This window comes from Lepidochelys kempii, chromosome 6 (assembly GCF_965140285.1).
Source record: "Lepidochelys kempii isolate rLepKem1 chromosome 6, rLepKem1.hap1, whole genome shotgun sequence".
Classification (NCBI taxonomy): domain Eukaryota; kingdom Metazoa; phylum Chordata; order Testudines; family Cheloniidae; genus Lepidochelys; species Lepidochelys kempii.
In genome coordinates this window covers 94,972,419-94,991,650 of record NC_136385.1, presented here as the reverse complement: position 1 = coordinate 94,991,650, position 19,232 = coordinate 94,972,419, and the positions used below count along the sequence as shown (strand labels likewise).

Here is a 19,232-nt window from a genome sequence, read left to right as displayed (position 1 = left end):
GAGTTTTGCTTCTACCTCAGATATGGTAATATCTACCTCCATATCCTCATTCCCATTTGTCATGCTACCATTATCCCTAAGATCCTCATTAGCCTTATTAAAGACTGAAAGTATTTGTTTAGATATTGGGCCATGCCTAGATTATCCTTAACCTCCACTCCAACCTCAGTGTTTAGCAGTCCCACTTCTTCTTTCTTTGTTTTCTTCTTATTTATATGGCTACAGAACCTTTTACTATTGGTTTTAATTTCCTTTGCAAGGTCCAACTCTACTTGACTTTTAGCCTGTCTCACATTATCCCTACATGTTCTGACCTCAATAAGGTAGCTTTCCTTGCTGATCCCTCCCATCTTCCACTCCCTGTCTGCTTTCTGCTTTTTCTTAATCACCTCTCTGAGATGCTTGCTCATCCAGCTTGGTCTACAACTCCTGCCTATGAAATGTTTCCCCTTTCTTGGGATGCAGGCTTCTGATAGCTTCTGCAGCTTTGACTTAAAGTAATCCCAGGCCACCTCTGCCTTTAGATCCATAAGTTCTTCAGTCCAATCCACTTCCCTAACTAATTTCCTTAATTTTTGAAAGTCAGCCCTTTTGAAATCAAAAACCCTAGTCGCAGATTTATTTTTGTTTATCCTTCCATTCAGTTTGAACTGAATTAGCTCATGATCACTTGAACCAAGGTTGTCCCCTACAACCATTTCTTCTATGAGGTCCTCACTACTCACCAAAACCAAATCTAAAATGGCATCCCCTCTAGTTGGTTCAGCAACTACTTGATGAAGGAATCCATCAGCTATCGCATCTAGGAAAATCTGAGCTCTATTATTATTACTAGCACTCATCCTCTAGTCTATATCTGGGAAGTGTGACAAAGTTCCTTCTCTACCTTGGTGGGTCTTGCGCTTATTGGCGGATTTGCTCGCCTTGGAGCTTCACAGCAGCCCTCAGTTTGGCCGTTTTCGTGAACCCACAGTCCAGATCAACTCCTCCTGTGTCAGACCAGGAGTTGGGAGGTTTGGGGGGAACCCGGGCCCGCCCTCTACTCCAGATTCCAGCCCAGGGCCCTGTGGAATGCAGCTGTCTAGAGTGCCTCCTGAAACAGCTGTGCGACAGCTACAACTCCCTGGGCTACTTCCCATGGCCTCCTTCCAACACCTTTTTTATCCTCACCATAGGACCTTCCTGCTGGTGTCTGATAATTCTTGAACTCCTCAGTCCTCCAACAGTATGCGTTCTCACTCTCAGCTTCTAGCACCTCTTGCTCCCAGCTCCTTACACGTGCACCACAAACTGAAGTGGGATCCTTTTTAAACCCAGGTGCCCTGATTAGCCTGCCTTAATTGATTCTATCAGCTTCTTGATTGGCTGCAGGTGTTCTAATCAGCCTGTCTGTCTTAACTGTCTCTAGAAGGTTCCTTCCCTGTTACCTTACCCAGGGAAAAGGGACCTACTTAACCTGGGGCTAATATATCTGTCTTCTATTACTCTCCTGTAGCCATCTGGCCTGACCCTGTCACAGGAGTTAAAGTCTCCCATGATCACACAGTTTCCATTAGTATTTACTTCATTAAAAACATTAAAGAGGGCTCTATCCATATCCAAATTAGATCCCAGCGGTCTATAGCACACCCCAAGCACTATCACAGGGGAGGCTCTAGTAGTTTTCTTCCCCAATGTGATTTTTGCCCAGACGGACTCTGTCTTATCCATTCCATCGCTTCTTATTTCTTTATATTCTACCTCATCATTGATATACAATGCTACTCCACCACCTTTACCTTTATTTCTGTCTTTCCTAAACAGCGCATACCCCTCAATACCTGTAGTCCAGTCATGACTACTATTCCACCATGTTTGTGTATATAATATCTGTCACCCCTCCTCATCTCTTCCCTCCTTCCTCCCTAGCTCTCTGCAGGCTACTGAATTCAGATAACAGCTGCTTCAAGTACAGCTGGAAAAGATGATGGGGGAAAAAAGGGGATCAGAATGCCAACACCTGAAGAGCCAGCATAGGAAAGGAGATAACAGGAGCCTGAGGACAAAGCTTTACACATCACTTCCCTGCAATGCTCAGCTCCAGCACAAGCAGGAACCGGCAGAACTGGTATTAATAAACCATGGCACCAATGGAAAATGTCACAGGTCGAGTCAATCATTTGGGACACTGAACAAGACATAACACTCATCTCCTTAACACTTGTCGCAGATGAAGCTCACATGGCATTTTTTGCTGGTTAGGGATGCTTTCATATTGACATTCCAATGTGGACAGTTATTTCCTGCCTCCCTAAACTTCCCCTGCAGGGACAGCTGTATATTACACTAGGGATTAATGTGGGCCAATGAGTTTAGCCTCACAGCTCCCCTGTAAGTATTAACACCTTTATACGACTAAGTACGATCCCTATTTTACAAGTAGGGAAACAGGCACAGAGAGGTTAAGTGCTTGCTTAAGGTCACACAACACATTTTGAGATTCATAGAATCATAGACTTTAAGGTCAGAAGGGACCATTATGATGGTCTAGTCTGATCTCCTGCACAATGCAGCCATGGAATCTCACCCACCAACTCCTGTAACAAACCCCTAACTTATGTCTGAACTACTGAAGTCCTCAAATCATGGTTTAAAGACTTCAAGGTGCAGAGAATCCTCCAGCAAGTGACCTGTGCCCCACGCTGCAGAGGGAGGCAAAAAAACCCCCAGGGCCTCTGCCAATCTGCCCTGGGGGAAAATTCCTTCCTGACCCCAAATATGGCGATCAGCTAAACCCTAAGCATGGGGGCAAGACTCACCAGCCAGACACCCAGGAAAGAATTCTCTGTAGTAACTCAGATCCCACCCCATCTAACATCCCATCACAGGCCATTGGGCATATCTACCGCTAGTATTCGAAGATCATTTAATTCCAGATTATCCAGATTTGCATCTCAGAACTCTTATTTAACCACAAGAACATTCTTTCTCCCCATTCTTTACTTATTTCCCCAAATTATTATGCCACATTCCTATGTACTATTAATCAACTATCCTGTCCTATTTCAGAGGAGGCTGAACTGTAGGGATGGGTGAAGCCATTCCTGTCTATATACAATTTTTAAAGTGCTTTCAGCATCCTTCATCATGAAAGAATCACATCAGTATCAACCTTCCCTCTTGAAGAGTGCAGTGTTTTACGGGATGTGCTGGTTAGCTAGAGATCACTTGAAACTCTTGGCCTAGATGGGATACAGCATTCATCCTGTAAGAAGGTGAGAAAGGGTTAACAAGACAGTGTGTGACTGTATCATGCTCATGGCACACCTCCAATCTATCTTGATTAGTCAGGCTTGTAATCCATGTGCATGGCCTGATAGACACAGCAGCAGATGAGAACACTGATGTTTTTTATGATCCACTTCAAAAAGTGATTAGCAAAAGCCAACAGGCAGGACATAATCATGCTTGCTGGAGACCACAGTGCAAAGATTGCCGCCAGGGGTTCATCCAAGCAAGGACCATTCTGTTTGTGCTGGGGACATGCCGCATACGTGATGCCTGAAAGGGTGAATTTGATGCAGCGAACACAGCAAGTTGTACAAACTACATTCTCAGCACTTGGATGGAGAGGAAATGCACAGAAACTCTCCAAAGACTTCAGCTCAGGGGTGCCGGAACAATTTGGGGATGCTGAGAGCCATTGAACCAAACCATAAATCACAGAAACCGCTACAAGCCAGAGGTGTGGCAGCACCCCTACTTCCAGCACCTGTGCTTCAGCTCAAGAAATTTCTCATAGAACAAGTGGTGAAATGTGAATTAGACACAGATGGCTGGAAGATGCCATTGTGGCTGAAGAGGCTCCAGTAAAGTGGAATCCTTACCCAGAACTACAATTGATCCTGAAAGGAAACCTTTTTGAGATTTGAGAAAATAAACATTCTTTCCCTCATTTATTTGCTTGCCACTGGCTTCCTGGCCTCTGCTGTCAACAGAAGTGGAAACAGAGTAGCCTAGTTCTTACAGTAGAAAGTGAGAGTCTATTCCTGCATTCTATTCCTGACTCTGCCACTGACCTGGTGCCTGGTTTTGATCTCAATGAAGCCAATGGCTGAAGGTAGTGGCTTTTCTTGTAAACACAGCCAGTTCGCTTAACCCCTCAGTTTACCCAATCTGTGGAGTGGGTTTAATAATACTTTCACACAGCTATATTGATGGGCTTGTCAGGCATCAAACTAAGGGCTTTGAGATTCTCAGATGAAAAATACTACAGATGGATACATTAATTTTACCACCAGGAGGAAGACTTTTCTAAGAGCATTTATGTAATGAAAAATAAAATCTGAGGAAAAACAGATATCATGCAAGAAGGCCTGTCCTCATGACAATTTCAGCCATGTTTTGCATTCTCAACTATACTGGGTAGTACAAATCAAGTCTCTGAGCCTTTGGGTTTCTCATCTGAATGATACAATAATAAGCAGCCTGGGACTTTGCATCATTTGGCCTTTATCAGCTAAGTATTATGGCCAGTTAGGTGCCTATATTCATATTTAGGCAACTAAATAAGATGGCTGATTAAAAAGTGCTGAGTACCCAGAACTTCCATAAATTTCCATATGGTCCACAGGTTCTCAGAACCTCTGAAAATCCGCCCATTTATTTAGATGCCTAAGTATGAATTCAGGTGCCTCATTTTAGACACCCGAGATTGAAAATTTTGGAATACAGCTTTAAAACATTTCTTCTTGCTGATGTTCACACTGGAACTCGAACTGCTGAAAGGCTCTCATGACCTCAGCATGCCTATCCTGGGAGAGAGAGTTGATGAAAGTAAAAATTAAATCAAAGATAATTGATTGAAAATATAATTGATGAGGAGCTAATAGCACTAGAGAATACAGCCCACACACTTCAAAATGTTCCTCGGTTATTGTAAGGCCAGCCAAAATTAACATGCTTCAGGGTAACACAGAACTGTGCTTTTCTTTGCTGCATTTGTTCTTCTGAAGTTACCTGCTGCAGGTTTTTAGACTGCCGTTCATTTAAAAAGAAGTTAGATTGAAAGCTGCCAACCTTGCTTGACACAATGGACAGGTGGCAGAATGTGGGCCCCATCCTGATCACACTTACACTGAAGATAAAGGAGTTATTCTTTACACTTTTTGGTTTAAGTAACAGGAGAATATGCTCTCCATTCTCTTATCAGTCACCCCAGTCTAACTGTGGATTCATTCCTTTGTTGTTACATGTACGGTGGTAGAACTGAGTAAAAATTTAGACCAGTATCTTAAGGCTTGTCTGCACAGTGACACTGAGAAAAATTAATCCAAATTGACAAAAATTGTGAATTTAAAGTGGATAAATTAAGCTTCAATAAACCCCTGTTGGGTGTTCTCATTCAGAATTGAAGTGGGCTTAATTTTGTTTAGCTTAATTCATTTTAGAAATGAATTAAACTAAACTGAATTAAGGACTCTTTAATTCTGAATAAGGGTATGTCTATACTGCAATTAGACAGGGGCTCGTGAGGCTTGGGCTACGGGGGCTGTTTAATTGTGGTGTAGACACTCTGAGACCCTCCCAGCTCTTAGGGTCCTAGATAACATAAATCTTGGCTATGGACACAGTCTTAATTGAGAACTAGCATCTTTGCTTGGTTTGAGTTGTGTGCATGTGTAACTTTAAAGTTAAAAAGTTAAATGTGATGTCTCATTGAGCAAAAACTCCTCCCATAAACCTGCCTAAAACGTCAAGACCAGGAAAAAATTCATAGGCATGAAAAATATAATGGATTCTGTTGCTCTAAGGTCTCCCTGATATTTTTGATGCATTCTAATGTTGCAAATATTAAGAGATCACAGAAGGGGGCGGGGACTTTGTATCTCTTTTCTTTGAATACAACCAGATCAAAATACAACCAGATCTGGTGGTAGCTGCCCTGTTAGCCTAGTTTTGCAGAAAGCTCTCTGCAGCCAAACAATAGCAGCCTCTGAGTCGGGAATTCAGTCATCCTTCATGCCATTAATCTCGGTGATGGATTGTTTAAATGCTAACATTAAGCAGAGGCAACTTTTGTCTTTAAAAAAGAATGAGGCAATTAAACGCAAAACCAATATTGATGCAGCACAGTTAAAAATTTTAAAATAGGAAGGAAGAGAAAAAGTTAGTTTCCTGAGCAACATTACCATTTTAGGGCCTGATTCTGCTCTCACTCACATCCATTTTACACTGCATAACTCAGTTGGTGTCAGTGGTGTTACTCCTAATTTACACTGAGGTAACTCCCAGGAGAATCAGGCCCCATGCAGTACTTTCTATCCCTGTTTCTCGATGTATCTTATTATAACACAGTCTATTTTGTGCTGCAAAAACATGCAGAATGTGCAGCACGGCCAAGTTCATGATCCTATGAACCTTGGGCCTGATTCATCCTTGCTCTGTACTTTGTGCAGTCATTTACACTCATGCAAAGTGGTGTAAAAAGTCTTACTATTCCTAATTGGTGGTGTTCTATACTCACTTTTTACTGATGTGAATGACTGCACAAGGGGCAGGGCAGTCATGAATCTCTCTTTTCACTTTCGGATTGCTTCACTTGGTGACTTTTTATCCATGAAATCTTAATGTAGTTTTTCAGTTTAACGGGTGGGGGGAGTTGTGCTTACATGCAGATGTTTATGGAAATCTTTTTGTTTTATCTAATACAGAACCTATAATAAAACTTCTTCATTGCCCCCATTAGTCTACCAGTGCCAGATTCTTTTCAGCTTCCAGGCACAGTATAAAGCGTAACTATTTACTTCAGTGTTTACCTGGACTTGGGGAAGAGAGGTGTTTGTCATGAGACATAAACAAAGCTGCACTAGTGATGGGAATCTTTTTAGTCTCTCACTGTCTATACTACAACTTTTAACCCTCTTGTAACTGGGGTCTCTGACCTAGCTGCATTGTAGACAGGACCCTGGTGACTGTTCAAGCAGCAAGCTATCATCTCCTTTACAGCATAACAGTAAGTTTGGCGATAACACTGGGATACATTACTACTGGCTCAAAGAGGTACAGGAGGCAGTTACTCAGCTAACTAGACAGATCTACTGGACAATGGTTTTTCTATATTCTGGCACTTATCAAGCATGAAAACTCCTTAACTGACCTGACACATTATAATCTTACCAGACAGCCCAGAATCAGTGTGGTCTGAAAATATAGATTTCCAGTCACAATAACCACTGTCATGCCATTACATAACAGTTTCTATGAATGTGGCAATCTTGGTACGAGTGGTAGATCAGGATGTATATTTCTGTAGGAAACCCATAACCTCACACACACAAATAGCCCATGCTAGACTCAATTATAAACCAATGTTCTCCTGTTAACATCGCTCCACTTGTACAATCCAAAGGGTGCTTGTGTTAAAATGACACTCTCGGATACAATGGGAGCAATTTGAGATTTCTGATGAGATTGAAATATGAAAACCAGCCACGGAAGATTGCACATCTTCTATACAATAACTTATTTCTCTCAGTCTCTTCGTTATACACTCTGCAAATGAGATTCAGATTCAGGGCTTCAGAGATTCAGATCAGATAAGCATCCAAAAGTTGAAATGCTTAACAAAAAATTACCATCCTAAACTTTAAAATTTGACCTGTTTTGTATAGAATTACTTGTCCTACATGGAAATGTCTCCACTGAACAGTGAATTCCACTACGTGGTGTCTTTGCACCAGATCTGCTGTCTTTACTGGCCAAAGCAATATTTTACATTATGTTTAAACCCTGCAGAGCCGACACAGCTATGGAAGAATGAGCTGGAATATGTTCTACATTGTATACCGGCAACAGAAATGTCTGCTAATTCTGACTGTGGGGTCTTTATTACTATTGATGATGGAGAAGAACCCAGCTTGGCTTTCAGAACACAGCATGAGCTTGCAGTGATGGCATCTGTATGTAAGTTGTTGCACAACAAAAGTCTGAGCAAGAATAAAAGGACCAGGCAAGCCTTTTGCAAAACAACCAGCCAACAACTCATCCCCAACCTTCATTTCCCTCCAATGCCTAATTTCAGCTAGAAGGTAATTGTGGTTTCTTTTAAAGAAGGATTCCCTTCATGTACACACACACACACACATACAGAGTGCATAGCCAGAGAAGCAAAGTTAATTTCACAAGTGCAGCCAGCTGAACAGAAGGCTTCAACAGGCAAACTAACATCTATAGCTAATCCCAAAGCGCTCCCTGTACCTCCCATAGTGCTTATTGGTCACCTGTCCCTTACGTCAGGGGTTCTCAACCTTTTTCTTTCTGAGGCCCCTGCAACGGGCTATAAAAACTCCACGGCCCACCTGTGCCACAAAACTGGTTTTCTGCATACAAAAGCCAGGGCTGGTGTTAGGGGGCAGCAAGCAGGGCAATTGCTTGGGGCCCCATGACACAGGAGCCCTTGTGAAGCTAAACTGCTCAGGCTTTGGCTTCAGCCCCAGGTGGTGGGGCTTAGGGCTTTGGGCTTCAGCCCCACACGGCAGGGGTTCAGCTTTCTGCCCTCTGCCCCAGCCAGTCTAATGCTGGCCCTGCTTGACGGGCCCCCTGAAATCTGCTCGTGGCCCCCCAGGGGGCCCCAGGCCCCTGGTTGAGAACCACTGCCTTATGCCACAGCATTCACCAACCCACATCCCTCCCCCCAGCACAACTGAAACAGAAAGAGACCTAGTACTTGAACATCAGATTCCTGTCTGGCTGTGGCATGAAACCATTTGAGCTGCAATTTTCTCTCCCTGAGCTGAGAAGTCAATATGGCACACAGCATTTGAAGGAGGGCTACCGCACACTAGTTGCAATCATTTGAGACCATTTTCTTTCACTGATAGAGGAGACCCACTTACAGGCAGAATGCAGGCTGTTGGCGGAATTGAATTCAATTACCGAACCCTGAAACTGACCACAGTTTGCCTTTTGGTTGGGGGGAGAGAAACACACTTTTTTCAAAGATATCATTGAATGATAGTGCTTAGATAACTAGTGGGGAAACTAGTGGGGTGGAAACTTCTCTAATAAGGCCAGTTTATGACACGATCTGGTCTTTTAAGGGAAGAGAAACCTCGTGTTGATAACCAAGAGAAAATTCAGGCTAATGTTCTGCCTCCTCCCATCCTGCTCAGGAAGATCTGCTGGCTGGGACATAATAGCAACTGATGCTGTTGAATGCCACAACACAGGCACACACCACCTCACATACACTCATATATGCCCAGATACTCCTGATATACTCCCGTATATACAAACATACACACTAGCAAGACAACATTCAGCCAGATGTGCACATGCACACACTGCTTAAGAAAATATACATACAATCATACAAACACACACCAAGAAAATGCATCGCCAATTGCACTCCCCAGACCCATTCAAGAAATACAGCCAAATGTACACATACCCCCAAAATATACAGTCCTGTACACAACCACACATGGGCCCAAGAAAATATACATACAAATAACACCCTCACTCTTGAAAATAGGTGCCTGAATATCCAATCATATAAAAACACACCAAGAACATACACAAAACTGAAATACACACACTGACAAAAATACAATCAAATGTACCTCCACACTCACATCTCCAAAACACCCACAGCACAAAATATATGCTGAGAAACACAGCCACACACTCCCAAAGAAATTGAACACCTAAATACACAATTCTACTCTGCTTCTGCTTCTACAGTATGATGTGCCTCTTATCCAATCTCTTCTTTTAAGGGTAAATTTAGTGGTGTTCATCTTAGGGTAACCTCAGCTATAGTATCAGCTGTAAAGCCTCAGGCCAATGGGGTGCTGCTGTGAGATTAAGCAAAACTGGGGATAGACAGGAGAGCTTGTTTAGATAAACTAAGGACTGACTGGACTGTCAGTCAAAAGTTGAAACAACTCTGTGAACCCAGGAACATCAGAAATAGGACTGGAAGGGATGTCCTGGGTCATTGAGTCCAGTCCTCTGGTATTGCAGGCAATCCTGTCATATAATCCAGGTCATAAATTGATCAAGCTCCATCTAAAAACTAGTTAGAATGTTTGCCTCCACTACTCCCATGAGGTAATGGAATAATCTTCCCACTCCTTGGATGATCAGAAACCTTCTTTTAATTTGCAACCTATATTCATACCCAGTCAAACCCAGTTTATGCCCGTTTGTGCTTGCGTCAGCATTATCCTTTAGCTTAAATTGCTCCTCTCTCTTCCTGATGTTCACCCCCAATATGTTTATACAGAGCATTCATATCCCCTCTCTGCCTTCTTTTTATTAGGCTAAAGAAGCCATGCTCTTTTAGTCTCCCCTAGTAAGAGAGGCTCTCTATTCCCCTGATCATCCTCAGTAGCTAAGTGACTTGCCCAAGGCCACACAGCAAATCTGTGGCAGAGCAGGGACTCCCAGTCCAAGGCTAGTGCACTAAACACTGTACCATCCTTTCTCCCCAAATTCAGAAATTTGCAGTTAACTTTTTCTTCATTTTTTCCATCAGCATTTTGATATAGTTCAGCATTTCTTGGATTTGGACAGGATCAGAGGTAAAAATATAAGAGAGGCTGCTGTCAGAGCCACACCAGACTCTCATTTCTCCCTGTGCAACCCCCAGGGGAGGTGCAAAGGAGTATTTTGACTGGATCCGAACCAGGAAATAGTGGAAACCTCCTGAGAAAACATGTTCTTGTGAGATTTCCTGAAGAGCTTCAGACCTTTCACAATCATCATTGTAATGAGGAGGATGGGCTGTGGCCGGAACACAGCTGGTGCAGGGAACGCTGTTTATGGCTAACAAATAGCTGTTCAGTGATTGTCACCATTATGACCTCTGATAGAGCTGCAGCTAAATTAGATACCGTATGGAGAGGCAAAGCTAGATCCACATGACAGCCTGTCTTGGAGCTCACTACGCCAAGAGCTATTGAGATCAATGGTGGAAGTGTCTTTTTCATTTCAATAATAAAAGCAATGCTGCTTGACATGACATACTAAATGCAGCAGAAAGACCCAAAGGGGAGACATTTTTAAAATGTTTAAAGGACAATGGCCATTTGTATTAATTTATATTTGATGGAGGGACTTGTAAAAATACCTATGGAGAAAAACGATTCATAGATTCTTAGATTCCAAGACCAGAAGGGACCATTGTGATCATCTCGTCTGACCTCATCTATATCACAGGCCATAGAACTTCCCCAAAATAATTCCTAGAGCAGATGTTCTAGAAAAACATACAATCTTAATTTTAAAATTGTCTATCATGGAGAATCCACGACAATCCTTGGTAAATTGTTCCAAAAGTTAATTACTTTCACCGTTAAAAATGTGCACCTTATTTCCAGTTTGAATTTGTCCAGGTTCAATCTCCAGCTATTGGATCATGTTATTTCTTTCTCTGCTAAACTGAAGAGCCCATTATTAAATATTTGTTCCCCGTGTATTTTCTTATAGACTGTAATCAAATGACTCCTTAATCTTCTCTTTTTTAAACTAAATAGATTGAGCTCCTTGAGTCTACCCCTGTAAGGCTTGTTTTCTAATACTGTAATCATTCTTATAGCTCTTTCTGAACCCTCTCCAATCTATCAACATCCTTCCTCAATTGTGGACAACAGAACTGGACACAATATTCCAGCAGTGGTCACACAAGTGCCAAACATAGAGCTAAAATAACCTCTCTACTCCTACCCAAGAGTCACCTGTTTATGCATCAGCTCTTTTCACCACAGCATTGCACTGGGCGCTCATGTTCAGCTGATTATCCACCATGATCCCCAAATCTTTTCCAGAGTCACTGCTTTCCCGCATAGAGGCCCCCAGCTTGTAAGTTTGGCCCACAGTCTTTATTCCTAGACGTATACATGTATCCATATTAAAACACATATTTTTGCTTGTGCCCAGTTACCAAGTGATCCAGGTTGGTCTGTATCACTGACCTGTCCTCTTCATTATTTACCACTCCCCCATTTTTTGTGTGTTCTGCAAACTTTATCAGTGATAATTTTATGTTTTCTTCCAGGGTCATTGATAAACATGTTAAAGAATGTAGGACCAATAACTGATCCCTGTAGGATCCCATTAGAATCACATCCGCTCAATGATGATTATCCGTTTACAATTACATTTTGAGAACTATCAGCTAGCTAGTTTTTAATCCATATAATGTGTGTCTTGTTAATTTTATATCATTCTAGTTTTTTAAACAAAATATCATGCAGTACCATGATTTAAGCACGTCACATCTACACTATTGCCTTTATCAACCAAACATGTAATCTTGTCAAAAAATATATCAAGTTAGTGTGAAAGGATCTATTTTCCATAAACCCATGTTGATTTGCATTAATTACATTACCCTCCTTCCATTCTTTATTAATTGAGTCTCGTATCAGCCACTTCATTATCTTGCCCAGGATCAACATCAGCCCAACACACCTATAATTACCTGAGTCATCCCGTCCTTTTGAAAACTGGCACATTAGTTTTCTTCCAGTCTTTTGTAACTTCTCCAGTGTGCCAAGACTTACTGAAAATCAGCATTCAGACAGCTCTTCTAAAACTCTTGGATACAAATAACCAGGACCTGCTTATTTAAAAAGATCTAACTTTAATAGTTTCCATTTAACATCCTCCAGAAATACTAGTGGAATGGAAAGAGTGTTATCCCATATGGTGGGACTATCTGATCTGTTTTTTCCCAAAATACAGAACAGAAATATTGATTGACCACTTCTGCCTTTTCTGCGTTATAATTGATAATTTTACCATTTCCAGCTGGTAAAGGACCAACAGTATTATCAGCATTCTTTTTGTCCCTAATGTGTTTTAGGAACTCCTCCTTATTGTCCTTAACTCTACTGGACATAGGTTGCTCCTTGTGTCCTTTGGTTGTGGTCTAGTGATTAGAGGCTTAGAGCCAGGCCTCTTGGCCTCTATTCCAGGCTCTGGAAATGAATGAGCTCTAGTGATTACAGCAAGGGGTAACTGTGAGCCTGGATGCCTGGATTCTATTCCAAGCCATGCCACTCTCCACCAGATATTCCTCTTCTTTCACCTATGTGGGAAGCTGTGCTGGGGAGGGGATTCAATCCCCTGGGAAAGGAGGTGACAGTACAGCCTCACCCATCTCCCTGGATGGCCTCATTTACTTTTGTGGCTTCTCCAGCCAGCTCGGACATCCCAGAGGAGTAGGGAGTGTGAGCACACTTGAATTTCATGAAGCAGATGTGGTCCATCATAAGTTGGGCTACATACACATGACAGTGGAATCCTGCCCTCTATCTTTATCTTCTGTAAACACAAAGGATTCTGTCTCCTCCCATCATCTTACATTCCCTTTCTTGTCCTATTTAACAGCTTTGCTAGTTTTATTCAGCTGCTGGGAGAAAGGAGATTTGATGAGACTCATCTATTGCTGGGGCCACACTGACCTAGATCTTTCACTCTTTTCCCTCTCTCCCCAACGAGCTGCAGTAATAAGAGCTCAACAGCTCTAAAAGCAATCGATTCAGAGACAGCGTGGGGCAATTACCAGCCTGGACGGCTCGGCGGACTTCCAGTAAAATAAATACAGAAAAGACAAATAAGGTTTCTGTAGCCAGACTGTCCTCTGTTCTGCAGGGAGCCCTTTGCTTGGGGAAAAAATAGCCTAAGTCTGAGGAGGTTGGGGGAGGAAATACTCAGAGTGTGAGACAGATAGAGACAGAGGGCAATAGGCAGACAGACAAAGACCCAGAGAGACAAGCATGGCCTTAGTCTCCTCTTACATCTATTTTGGCAACAAGATAATTCTACTGACTTCAGTGAGGTCATTCAGGTGAGAATCAGGCCCAGAGAAAAAGACAGACAGACCCACACTCACGGAGGATCTAGTGAGGTGTAAAAGAGCCGCAGGCAGACAGACTAAGAAGGATGACGGTGCAGTCACAGCAGCACCAGGCAAAAATCGAACACACAGTGTCTTGCATTAATTTTATCAGTTTTCTATGTGAATTTAGTGGCAGTGGAAGATGCCACCCTGACATCTGGAGTCTGAAGTCCACAGAACAGGCACAGCACAGCAAGCTTTCCCCATTCACAGAGCCCTGTCAGTGTGCCTCAGGGCCTATCTGTAAGGATGAAAGCGGGACCCGATTTTAATGACTAGTTCAGCCCCTTGACTTTTCTACTGAGATTGTCACAAAGGAAATCTATAGTCTAGCAGCCCCATAGGTGGTGGTGGGGAGGCGGCCTGTCTGGGTGTTCCCCGGAAGATCCAGCAGCTGACGGGGGTCTTCTGTGCGCACATACCTGGCAGAGCTTGGGAGAACTCAAACAGTTACTAATGTTTTATATAATTCACTTAACCTGAAAAACTAATGGAGATGGGATAAAGAACACATTCCCATTGGATTCCCTCTCCATGGGATGCACTACAACCGCTAGCTATAAGAATGGGTCAAATTCATCTGTGGAGCAACTCCACTGAAGCCATGAAGTTTCATAGCCCATAACCTAGAGAGGGAAAGATACAGAAAGGGGAAGTGACTTGCCCAAGGCAACACCGTGAGTCAATAGCAGAGCTGGCAATATGCCTTTGAAGTTCCTGGTTCTGAGGCCCAGGCTCTAATCACTAGTCCTTGCTGCTTCCTTAAGGCATGGGGGCTACTGCTTAAGACCATGAAGGGGGTTTCACCCCACCTCTAGGAAATTCTGATAAAAACTTTAAGAGGCTCTTCCTCACACCCAACTCCTCAGGTCCCAGTTGGGTTCCAATGTTTTGAGTAGATGATCAGAGGATGATGAAACAGACAAATTTCCAAGGCTATTGCTTGGGTATCTCGTATCAGAAGAACCAGCCAACTGTGTCTTCTCCTCCCCTGCTGCTGCTACTCCTACTGCTGGAATCAAATGCCATCAATGCCCTGGTGCAATTTTTATGAGCTATGCACTCAGCCATACCCAGAAACACTGGGAGCTTCCTGAAGGATGTATTTAGCACAGCAGGTCCAGCTCTACCTCCCCTCCCCACTTCACCCCCTATCTCAAACCCTTCAGCTCCACAACAAGTGGCTCATGCTCCAAACCTTCCCCCTCCAGGCCCCAGACTAACTGCTCCGATTTATTCAAGACAAAGCAAAAAGGAAGGGCCCAGCAGCAACAGCAGCAAGGGGCAGCACCCCAGGTTTTCCTATCACTCTTTGAGGTCGTCATATAGTTAAGAGGAGTGACATGTTGCCACTTCCAGGAGCCAGGTAAGGAGCCTGCCAGTCCTGCAAACCGGCCTTTTAACAGCCCGGTCAGCAGTGCTGACCAGAGCTGCCAGGGTCCCTTTTCAACCAGGCATTATGGTTGAAAAACAGACACCTGGCAACCATACATATAATCCTGGGAAATGAAAACACTGCTCCAAAAATATAAGGGAGAAGGCATTGGGAGAGATTACCCATAAAGTCCTTGTATTCACTCTCACACTAGTGCTGCGTTTCCACCAGTCCCATTAACCTAAAATATTGCTTATTGGAAGTGATTTTTAATGGCTCCCTTCCTATACCTAGATGGAAAGGAAAATTCTCCCAGATCAAACTGGATGCATTTGGTTTGCCTGTGTATTTTCCTTCCCTCTTTCTTTCCTCCCTTTTCTTTCCATTCCTTGCTCTTATGGTTTTATTCCCCCCTCCCTATCCCTATCTCTTCAAAAGAGTATTTCAAGAACCAGAAATCTCTCCTCCTCATATCAAAGTCATGCCAGAGGCAGCAAACAAGATGTCCTGAGATTGCAGTGCAGCTCAGCAGAACCATCTCTCAAACAAAGCCACCTTGCCACATGGTGCTGTACATCAAACAGCTCTCCACATCATTCTCGTGACCTCAGGGGTTTTGACCTGGGTCTAAGCAGTAAGCGGAGGTTCCTGAAAGCACCTGACACATTAGTATTTACGGGGAAGAAGGAGTGTAAACGTTGGCTGGTGTCCGGGGGGAATGGGTGAGGGGAAAACAGCAGCACCTGCTGACTTAGGCTAGGTCTACATTAGAGAGCTTACAGCGGCACAGCTGTACCGATGCAGCTGCGCTGCTGTAAGATCTCTCGTGTAGCCGCTCTATGCTGACGGGAGAGAGCTCTCCCATTGAGAGAATTAGACCATCGCCAATGAGTGGCGGGTATGTCAGCAGGCAAAGCACTCCCACCGACATAGCATTGTGCATATTACCACTTATGCCAGCAAAACTTATTTTGCTCAGGAGGGTGTTTTTTCACACCCCTGAGTGACATAAGGTTTCCCAACATAAGTTCTAGTGTAGACATGGCCTTACACTGAACTCAATGTCCAGAATGGCCTTGCTTTCTGGTTAAGGGGCCATGTGGCCCATGTGGCTCTGATGCCAGGCCAGTGCAGGATGAGTGCAGGTGAGGGTTGTGCGGGGGCACAGCACAGATGGGAGAGCAGAAAGGCCTGCAGTCACTACATTTAGTGCTGTGTTTAAAAACCTTTGTACGGAGATATGCATTTTTTGCTCTTTATAAGCTTCCAGAAACAAACATTTTAGCTTCAAATGAACATTGGTGCCTCCAGCTGCTAAAAGAAAAAAGTAATTTATTCTCATTATATTTTAAAGTTAATTAAGCAGCAGTGAAAGATGCAAACTAGCACACACTAGCAGAAGTGCTAAGATCATGCTGGCAATATGCTAGAATCACACATGAAATGTGCAAGGGTATCCTTAACTAGAGGTGTTCCTTGGTTCTTGCATTAGTCTTTAAATAGTTGGTTCTTGCCTGTTCAACAACAATCATGCCTGATCCCTGCACTTTTGCTGGTAAGAAGCCCTCAGCAGCAGTGTGAACTTCCCTCAAAATATCCTACCAATATGCCTGTACTCTTGTCATGAAGAGACAGAACAACTCCAGGAGTGGGTTGGGAGTTCAGTCTCTGTGGCCCATTTGGTGAATGGCCTTTCTGCTGAGTCCACCAATATGGAGGCTAATAGCCATAGCCGTTTTTGTGACATGGACACATTTCCAGTAGCAACTGGCTGACACTCACCTACTAGCTTATTTCATCTGGATGGCAACCCAACAGTTGGCAAAGAGATAGAAATCACCACTGGCCATTACCGACCTGGGCTCAGGGGTATTTACTGAACCAACATTCCCCTCCCTCATGTTTTTTCCCCTCTCTCGCCCTCAGAGGCAGAAGCATCAGGAGAGCTCAGGCTTTTAAAAAGTGAATCATAAAAGTTGAGCCTGCCGACTTGGGTTTGGATTATCGACGGGGAAGGTTGATAAATAGTCTTGGCTTGAGTGATAAACTCAGATATCAGAGAGTAAATCTAGTGGAAAAGAAAATCTATCTGTCATCCTCAGTTGCAGCTGCAGAGGCTGTTATTGGCAGCTGGGATTTATTTTCTTAATTCTGAGCAACTTTCAGCTCCCCTCTTCACCCACACACGTGCACCAGCACACCCCTTCCCACATTGGCAGTATGTTGGCTTGTTTCATTAAAAGGCAAATATTTTCACTTGGATTCACCTTCCCTTGTGGGTTTTCATTTTTTTTCTATCTATATACACCGTTGTCATCTCATGCACCATGCAGAGTAATGCATGCAGCCTGTGTCCTTTGGGCAAAGTCAAGGAGAAGTGCAGCTAAAGTCAAACTCCGGAAACAGCCACGCTTACTGCATTGGAAGCATAAGAGATGTACAGGCCTCAGCCAGATTCCACTTCAGAGCTGCACAAAGGGGGCTGAATCCTGTGCTCCTTATTTCATGGGAGTTTTGACAGAATGCGGGTTGCAGCATCATGCCCAGTGTATCTACTGAAACATTAAGCCATCGGTTCTACTTGGATGGAAACATCTCAAGTTGTGTTTATTTATTGGTCTCAGAAACATATCCATCTGTGACAGGCACTTGTAGCAGTAATTTAGCAGTCTAACGGCAGACATCTGAAAAACACCATAGTCTACCAGTGCTGGCCAGCGTCCAGAGACTTGTGACGCTTAGGAAATTTCAATGGAGCAACAGCAAAAAATATATTGTATTTTCCTCCAGGACTTCCCAGTTCTCACCTTGCCACTACCCTCTAGGCAGCTGCTATAAAACCCCATTCACTTGTCTGACATGATGCAAAAACCCACAGTGCCAGCAAAGTGTTAGGACTCAGAACTGGGTGAATAATGAAAAAATGCTTAGCAAACATTCGGACAAGTTTTTAAAAGGATTCACTTTGTTTGTAGTTGTGCCCTTTCTTTGTTTTCCATGAACTTTCGAGCAATTGCGTCTTGTGTCCATGGAGGTTTGTGCAGAGCACATTTCAAAGTGGTATTTGTTCTGGAAGTATTCCCCTACTCATCCAATCAGAGCACAGAAACAACAACATGGGACTTTTCCCATCAACTATGCCTCAGCAAACCAGCTCAGATTTCAAATATTTGTACATAATCCAGAATAAAAAGTAATAACTATAGCAATTTTAAAATATTCAGTCAAATTAATGTGAGTAACAATGCTGCAGGAATCCCCATCTGCTGGTGGATATTCCATGAGCAGAAACAGAGACAAAATGTATGAAATAGTTTATTAGTTGGGAATTGTTCCCTCTGCTTCTAGAATCAGGCACAATTCGACTGAATTTACAAATCCCTCATTCATGACCTCACCTGGAATACTGTGTGCAGTTCTGGTCTCCCATGTTTAAGAAGGATGAATTCAAACTGGAACAGGTACAGAGAAGGGCTACTAGGATGATCCGAGGAATGGAAAACTTGTCTTATGAAAGGAGACTCAGGGAGCTTGGCTTGTTTAGCCTAACTAAAAGAAGGTTGAGGGGAGATATGATTGCTCTCTATAAATATATCAGAGGGATAAATACCAGAGAGGGAGAGGAATTATTTAAACTCAGTACCAATGTGGACACAAGAACAAATGGATATAAACTGGCCACTAGGAAATTTAGATTAGAAATTAGACGAAGGTTTCTAACCATCAGAGGAGTGAAGTTTTGGAATAGCCTTCCGAGGGAAGTAGTGGGGGCAAAAGATCTATCTTGCTTTAAGATTAAACTCGATAAGTTTATGGAGGAGATGGTATGATGGGATAACATGGTTTTGGTAATTAAATATTCATGGTAAATAGGCCCATTGGCCTGTGATGGGTTTTTAGATGGGGTAAGATCCAAGTTACCCGGGAAAGAATTTTCTGTAGTATCTGGCTGATGAATCTTGCCCATAT

The 19,232-nt window shown here is 43.1% G+C and overlaps 1 protein-coding gene across 8 annotated transcripts in view; it reads right to left on the bottom strand.

Moving 5' to 3' along the window:
- NRXN3 (neurexin 3) overlaps window positions 1-19,232 on the bottom strand; it is a 1,346,778-nt gene that overhangs the window by 267,634 nt on the left and 1,059,912 nt on the right. The gene's annotated exons all lie outside the window — the stretch shown is intronic.